The sequence below is a fragment of the Hippopotamus amphibius genome, chromosome 7, assembly GCF_030028045.1.
Source record: "Hippopotamus amphibius kiboko isolate mHipAmp2 chromosome 7, mHipAmp2.hap2, whole genome shotgun sequence".
Classification (NCBI taxonomy): Eukaryota; Metazoa; Chordata; class Mammalia; order Artiodactyla; family Hippopotamidae; genus Hippopotamus; species Hippopotamus amphibius.
The window spans coordinates 95,250,251-95,258,638 of record NC_080192.1 but is presented as its reverse complement, the minus strand read 5'-3'; positions in this window follow the sequence as shown (position 1 = coordinate 95,258,638).

Sequence of the window (8,388 nt, the reverse complement as noted above, 5' to 3'; positions counted from 1 at the left end):
ATAATATATGGCAAAGGTGAAGAAATTTTGAAGATGTAACTAAGACCAGTTGAGCTTGAGGTAATCAAAAGGGAGATCATCCTAGTGGTCCTACCTAATCAGGTGAGCCCTCTTAAAAGAGTTCAGAGGTCAGAGATGTCAGAAATCAGAGATATTTGAAACAAGAGAAATGGTATCCTGCAGACCTTGAAGAAATAGAATGCTATACTTCAGAGAGGGCTACATGACAGGAAATTGCTCTGGCCTCTAAGAACTGAGAGGGGCTGCTAGATGACAGCCAGCATGAAAGATGAACCTCAGTCCTACAACTGCAAGGAACTGAATTGCAGTAATAATCAGTGAGCTTGGAAGAGGACTATCAGCCTAATGTGAGATCATAGGCATGGCTGACACTTTGATTTCATCCTGGAGACTTTGAGAAGATGACCTAGCTAACTCATATACAGACTACTAACTCATGAAAACAGTGAGAGAATAACTTTGCTTTTTTTAAGATGCTAGGTTTGTGATATTTGTTATGTAACAATGGAAAACCAATGTAGAAGGTCAACATACAAAATTCAATTGTTTTTCTATGTAACAGTAGCAAACAGAAAAATTTTTTAAATTGTTACCATTTACAATTGCACAGAAACATCAAATACCTAGGAATAAATCTAATTAAAGAATGCAAGACTTATCTACACAAAAACTATAGAACTTATTGAAGGAAATTGTAAATAAATAAATGGAAATATGTGCATTGTTCATGGATTAGAATTTCAATGTTGTAAATATGTCAATCTCTCCAAATTAATTTATAGATTCAGTGCAATCCCAATGAAAAATCTCAAGAGATTTATTTGTGGAAAATAGCAACCTGACTCTAAAATGTATATAGAAATACAAAGGGCCAAGAATAGCCAAAACACTCTTAAAAAGAAGAGCAGGATAGGAGGACATACCCTACCAGTTACCAAGGTTTACTATAAAACCACAGTGTAATATGGTATGGTATTAGTGTAGCAATTAAAGATAAAAAATTTTTAAACCTCCTACAAATCAAAAAAGAAAAGTAACTTAACAGAAAAATGGGCCAGACAATTGAACAAGCACTTTACGGAAAAAGATATCCAAATGGCCACATGAAAAGGTATTTAAACTCATTAGCAATGAGGAAAATGCAACATGATATACTACACATCCACACTTAAAAGACTGAAAATACCAAATGTTGCCTAGGATGTGGAGCAACAGGTACATAAGAGGGTAAATTGGTACAATCGCTTTGTTTTTTTTGTTTTTTTTAATTAAAAATAATTTTAATGGTACAATCACTTTAGAATGTAATTTGGCAACATCATCTAAAGCTGAACATATGTACCTTCATGTACACTCCATGACCTAGCAATTCTACTCTTAGGAATATATCCAATAAAAATGCATGTATATGTTCATCAAAGGCATTTATAATAATGCTGAATGACAGAAGTCAGCCACACAAGAATGAATACTATACTTCTATTTACATAAAATTGGAAAACTCAAAACTAAGGTGTTAATAGCCAAGAGGAGAGAAGGGATAGTAATTGGGAGACTATGAGGCAGGTAACATTCCAGTTTTTGATCTGTGTGTTAGTTAAATAGGTGTATTCACTTTGTAATAATTTCTTACTCGAATTAGTTTTGTGTGTTTTTTTCTGTATGTGAGTGATGTGTCAATAAAAAGATTTTGAAACAATGCTAAGCTTTCTGCCCTCAAGGACTTTATATTCTACTTTGAGGATCCCTGTTCTCTTCTGTGTTTGCTCTCTTCGATCTCAGGCTTCAAGCGGTGGGAAGAGGTAGGAAGATAGCTTCCAGCAGTCTACAACTTCCCATGTTCAAACCAGAAGCCAAGGTAGGCTTCTTTGCTGAGTTTCACAGGCTCGGCAAAAGTTCCAGTTTGCCTCTCTCTGGCTCTGATTTGGTGATGTTCCCGTGCCAAGCACTGAGGCCCGTGTGAGGTTCTTAACTGGCCAGGCCTGAATCACAGGCAACCCTAAAACCAAAATGAAATGGAGTCAACTGCACCAGAACACATAAAACAAGAATGAGGAAAGATGTGGTTCTTCAGAAAAAGAAAAATGAAACAAAACAAAAAACAAAACTGGGGCCCCATTTCAGAAGAGGAAATAAATGTGGGCTGAAAACCCAAGAAAGGTGCACAACCAAGTCTCCTGCAAGTAAAAACCCAGATTTGCTACTTTATATTAGATCAACTTCCCTTTAATGTCTTTCATTTACCATGCATGTTTCAGGGATTTGTCTTGCTTACTTCTACTACTAACATGATTGCAAATAAAGTCTTTTCTTCCATTTCATTAGCTGAGAAATAGGGTATTCTCTGTTTCTCTGGCTTTGAGATAAGCCAAAAAAAATCAACCAAACAAAAATTAACAACAAAAATCCATTTAGAGTTTTAAATGTCCGTGTCTGCTAGAAACTACAATGGTTAATAAAAAATAATAAAAAATAGAAAATAAATTCTATTTCTACCCACCTGCAGAGGCTCCTTTCAGTTGCCTCAGGGGCTGCTTCCTCTGGTAAGCTTTCCTTACTATCTCCTTCCCTAATCTGAGTTCCTCAGCTCCTCTAACTCTGCTTGCTTACACTGTACTATAATTTTCTGTTTTCTTATCTATCTTTGCCATTGCCTCATGTGTTCCTTGAGGACGGGCTTTGGCCTATATCTCTGTATCACCAGTACAAAGTTCACTGTCTGGGACATACACGACTGAGGGTCAATAAATATTTTCTGAATTAATGAGTGTTCATATCACAATCACATTTAATTCTGGTAACAACAGCCTGTGAGATAGAGATTATTAGCCTGAGGCTTGGAGAGGTAAGTGACTTGCTCACGATTACACACAGTTAAGCAGAGTCAGGATTTGAGCGTGCATCTATCTGATGCCAAAGTCTGGGCTCTTGGCCACTGCCTTGGTCAAAAATGTTCCTTTATTTGGAATAAGGTTCAAACTCTAGCTTGCAAAAGTTATCCATAATTGGATCCTACCTTCCTTTCTAAGCCCTTCTGTCATTCATCTTCACGTATCTTTCCTCACAGCCCCTGAATAAACTTGGGTTTCCGTACCTGTTTTTACAAGGCCCTGCCAACTCTGCCTACTAATCTTATCCCTTCAAGGATCAGCTCAGATGTCATCTCTTTGATGACATGTTCCCTTATCATTTAGCCAGAAGTGACATCCTCCTCTCCTCAATTGTCACATCCTTTATTTCCTGAGCCATGTACATGGCATTTATGACACACTAGCTTCTTGTTCAAGCTATTAGCAGACCTCTTAGTTTCCATATTAGACTATTGTTCCATGACCTGTCCCTCTATGGCCCCGAGCACAGTGACTTGCACATGGTAGACTTTTAAAAAATGCTGGATGAATTAATGGCGGCAATGGTGACTTTTTGGTATGCCTCCCATCTCCCTCACTGTCTATGGCTTAGGACTGTGCAAATCATTGTTAAATCTGCCTCATATCCCATAGTCTGTGCGCTCTCTTGGGACTCAAACAAATTTTTTTTTAAATCTTTTCAATGAGGTATAGTTGATTCATAATACTGCTTTAGTTTCAGGTGTACAGCATAGAGATTCAGTTTTATGTTTTTTGCAGGTTATATTCCATTATAGGTTATTGTAAGATATTGGGTATAACTCCCATGCTATACAGTAAATCCTTATTGCTCATCTATTTTTTAAAAAATTTTTATTGGAGTATAATTGATTTAAAACATTGTGTTAGTTTCTGCTGTACAGCGAAGTGAATCAGCTGTACATGTATCAAAGGAATCTTCTGCATTCAGAACCACCGGCTCTTAAGTTGGCAAACTGAAGTATAGAAAGGGTTTTGATAGCTGTTAACAATGTGGTTTCACAAATAGTTTGGTGACATGGCTTTGTGAATAATCTTTTTTTTAGTTTAGAAGGGCCTAGTGACTGTGAGATGAAAAAAAATAAGGGAATTTATTCTGGGTGTTTCCAGAGCTGAGGTAATTTGGTCTGTTAACAGTAAAACCTTAATCACAACCCAATTAACTAGCATTAATTGGCACCTCCAATACATACACAAGGGAGAGAGAAAGAGAGAGAGAGGATTTGCCCTTAGGAGAAAGAAACCAATAACAACACAGTATCATTAGGTGCACTTAAAACAACCACTAGAAGCACCTGCCCTCCTCTCAATAACGGCATCATTTCCGGAAACGAAGCAACTCAAAATTCCGAATCATGCAACGAGATAGAAAGACAGAAAGGTTTACCAGAAAATTCATTTAACCAGCACATGTCATTTCCCAGACTGTGGTTAAGCAGTGTCATATCTTAAGACTATGGTGAGTGGCCTAGGAACTGTGGGCAAGTATAATTCCTTAAAAAACAACTTTGCAAACTTGTTTAAGGGAAGAATTATAGCAACTAAACTAACTAGACATGTAAGCCATTTTCAAAAAGAGACCAGAATCCTCTACATACAGCTGGAGCAGAAGATTCAGGTGTGCCTTGTTTTCTGCTAAATTGCAGGCTTCTTCAATGATCAGATTTCAAGTTTCTCTGCAGCAACTGACGCAAAGTGATTATTTAGCCTGCAAAAGAGAAAAAAGTGTAAAGGAACATGATTGATGTACCGAAAATTGCAATTAAAGAGGGCACATGAAACTTGATCTGTTCCTCCTTTTAATCTCGTTGAACAATACATGAACAAGAACATTTAAAATAAAGTTTAATATTAATGGAAATACTAGAGAAGCAACTATGACTTCACGAGACATTTTAAAGGGGTAGTATTTATAGTGGCAAAGCGGGGCATGGAGGAAAAGGCTGAAATAAGATGTATATTTTTAACTGAGTAATCACACATATTAGCATTTAATGACAAACTCAACAATATCACATTTCAGGTGATTAGAACCCAAGAACTTGGCGGGCTAACACTGAAGGTTCTGCTGGAAGAACACAACAATAGCTATTAAAAGGTTGGAAGCAAACTAGCATGGTGAGCACAGTGGCCAATATATCAGATCATTTCAGATGATGATGATGATGGTGATGAGAGCTGGTGTGTTCACAGCTACATCCCCATTATATGAAAAAAAATTTTTTTTCTCTGAGTTTCTTTTTGTTTTGGTTTTCTTCATTTCCTGGCTTACCTTCCCCGGGCCGCTTCCTATCTGCAGCACCCCCACTCTGCATATCCGCATTCTACTCTTCTTTGAATAAACTTTTAAAAATGCTGCTTATTCCAGAAAGTAATTTCTGAGCTCACTACTAAGAAAAATCAAGCCTCTTTAATCTCGCCTCCACACCTCTTGTGAGGCATTAGTCATTTTCTGCCTTATAATATGGATACAGATTATGGGGCTTGTTTTCCATACTTGACCTTAAGCATAAGAGTCATGATTTATCTTTGTATTCTCTACATTATCACTTCTTTCTTATATATAGAAAGCAACCAACGAATATTTGTAAATAATTATAAATTTGTGTTTAGTGAATAGAATAGTAGAGATGGAGTTGCATTGATGTAACTTTGTCTTAGCCAGATTCTCTTTGACCAATGTCTCATCTTTTCAAAGGCTAAAGATGCAGTTCTTACGACTTCATGGGCTAAGTATCATCAGTATTAAGAGAACATACGATACATATGTTTCAGAATCTTTATATGAGTTAATTTTATAAATTTAATTACATTTTAATGCCAGGGGGATCTTTGCTATTTAGAGGAACCATGTATAGGATCCTTTTGAAATACTCAGCTCCTTCTAATGTATTTTGCTGTAATTTCAACACACGGAGATAGTTTTTTTAAAAAATATTTATTTACCTACAATAAAAGTCACTTTTTTGATGCATAGCATGATAAGTTTTGACAAATGCATAGTCACATAATTAAGACACAGAACAGTGCCATCCCTCAAAAAGTTCCCTGATACTGTCCCCTTGTTTGTCCATCCCCTCACCACAAACCCTTGACAAGCACTGACCTGTTCTCTATTCCTATAGCTTTGCCTTTTCCGGAATGTCATATAAATGGAATCAGATAATATATAGCCTCTTGAGTCTGGCATCTTTCGCTTAGCATAATGCATTTGAGATTCATCCATATTGTTGGCATATCAATAATTTATTTCTTTGAATTACTGACTTGTATTCCATGGTACAGAGGTATTACAGTTGAAGGATATTTGGGTGATTTCCAAGCTTTGGCTATTATGACTACAACTATTATAAATATTCATATACAAGTTTTTGTGTGAACATATACTTTTCTGAGTAAATACCTAGGAGTGGGATTATTTGGTCATATGGTAAGTGTGTAACTTCATGAAAACTGTCAAACTATTTTCCAAAGTTTCTGCATAATTTTGCATCCCCATCAACAATACATGGGAATTGCTCTGCATTCTAACCAGCACTTGGTATTATAAGTTTTGTTTTCAGAAGCCATTCTAATGAGTGTGTAGTGGTATCTCATTGTGGTTTTAATTTGTATTTCCCTAATAACCAAAGACATTATGCATCTTTTCATGTACTTAGTTGCTATCCATCCTCTTTGGTAAAATATCTGTTGAAATCTTTTTTTTCTGTTAAAAAATTGGGTGGTTTATTTCATATGGCTTGCATTTACTTAAATAATTTTTTTAATAATTTAAATTTTTTCTTATTAATTTTATTTATTTATTTGCTGTGTTGGGTCTTTGTTGCTGCACGGGCTTTCTCTAGTTGTGGCAAATGGAGGCTACTCTTCATTGTGATGGCTTCTCTTGTTGTGGAGAATAGGATCTAGGCACACAGGCTTCAGTAGTTGTGGCACATGGGCTCAATAGTTGTGGCTTGTGGGCTCTAGAACACAGGCTCAGTAGCTGTGGCGCACAGGCTTAGTTTGCTTCACTGGCATGTGGGATCTTCCCCACCCAGGGATCGAACCCGTATCCCCTGCTTTGGCAGGTGGATTCTTAACCACTGAGCCACCAGGGAAGCCCTTAAATAATTTTTTAAGTCACATAATTTTGTAGAAAAAGAAAAAAAATTAAAATCATCCATGAATCCACAATAGGTGATAACTATTTTAATTTTTAAAATTTTTTAATTTTAATTAATTTATTTATTTATTTATTGGTTGCATTAGGTCTTTGTTGCTGAGCGAGGACTCTTCTTTAGGTGCGGAGAGCAGGGGGCCACTCTTTGTTGTGGTGTGCAGCCTTCTCATTGCAGGGGCTTCTCTTGTTGCAGAGCACAGGCTCTAGGCACACAGGCTTCAGTAGTTGTGGCATGTGGGCTCAATAGCTGTGGCTCCCGGGCTCTAGAGCGCAGGCTCAGTAGTTGTGGCGCTCGGGCTTAGTAGCTCTGCCGCATGATAACTATTTTTAAATATTGGTATATGTACTTCCCATTTATTTTTTTAATGTAGGTTTACCCTGAATTTCCTTGCTTGCACCTGCCTAAATATATAAATGAGATCGGCAAGTAGAATAAATCAAATGTTACTCAGGTCCAATCTACAACTTGCTCACGAAATGCTTAAGATAGGAGAATAGAGGATTCTTCAATGAAGAAACTAAATAGCCTCAGAAAAAGATGTTTTCACATACTGGCATTAGGTAATTGGACAATAAAAAGGCTGGTGTACCAATTGATCACCCTAAGAGAAGCCCACCACTTGACCTAGTCCCTTCACTCCAGCAAGTGCTTTCAATTTACTTTTCCCCCAAACTCCTAATTTATATCCTGCCCCACTCCTGCATCTTTTTAAAAATTAATTAATTAATTAATTAATTTGCTGGCTGCATTGGGTCTTCCTTGCTGCGTGTGGGCTTTCTCTAGTTGTGGTATGCGGGGGCTACTCTTCGTTGTGGTGCATGGGCTTCTCATTGCGGTGGCTTCTCTTGTTGTGAAGCATGGGCTCTAGGTGTGCAGGCTTCAGCAGTTGTGGCACGTGGGCTCAATAGTTGTGGCTCGTGGGCTCTAGAGCACAGGCTCAGTAGTTGTGGCACAGGGGCTTAGATGCTCTGTGGCATGTGGGATCTTCCTGGCCCAGGGCTCGAACCCGTGTCCCCTGCATGGGCAGGTGGATTCTTAACCACTGCACCACCAAGGAAGCCCCCAATTTACTTTTTCAGTTGATTTTTGTCACTTAGAAAAAGAACAGAGACCCAAGATTCACCTGACAATTAAGAAAAACCTTGGAATATTACTCAGCCATAAAAAAGAATGAAATAATTCCATTTGCAGCAATATGGATGGACCTAGAGATTATCATACTAAGTAAGTCAGACAGAGGGAGACAAATATCATATGATATCACTTATATGGGGAATATTAAAAAATGATACAAATGAACTTATTTACAAAATAGA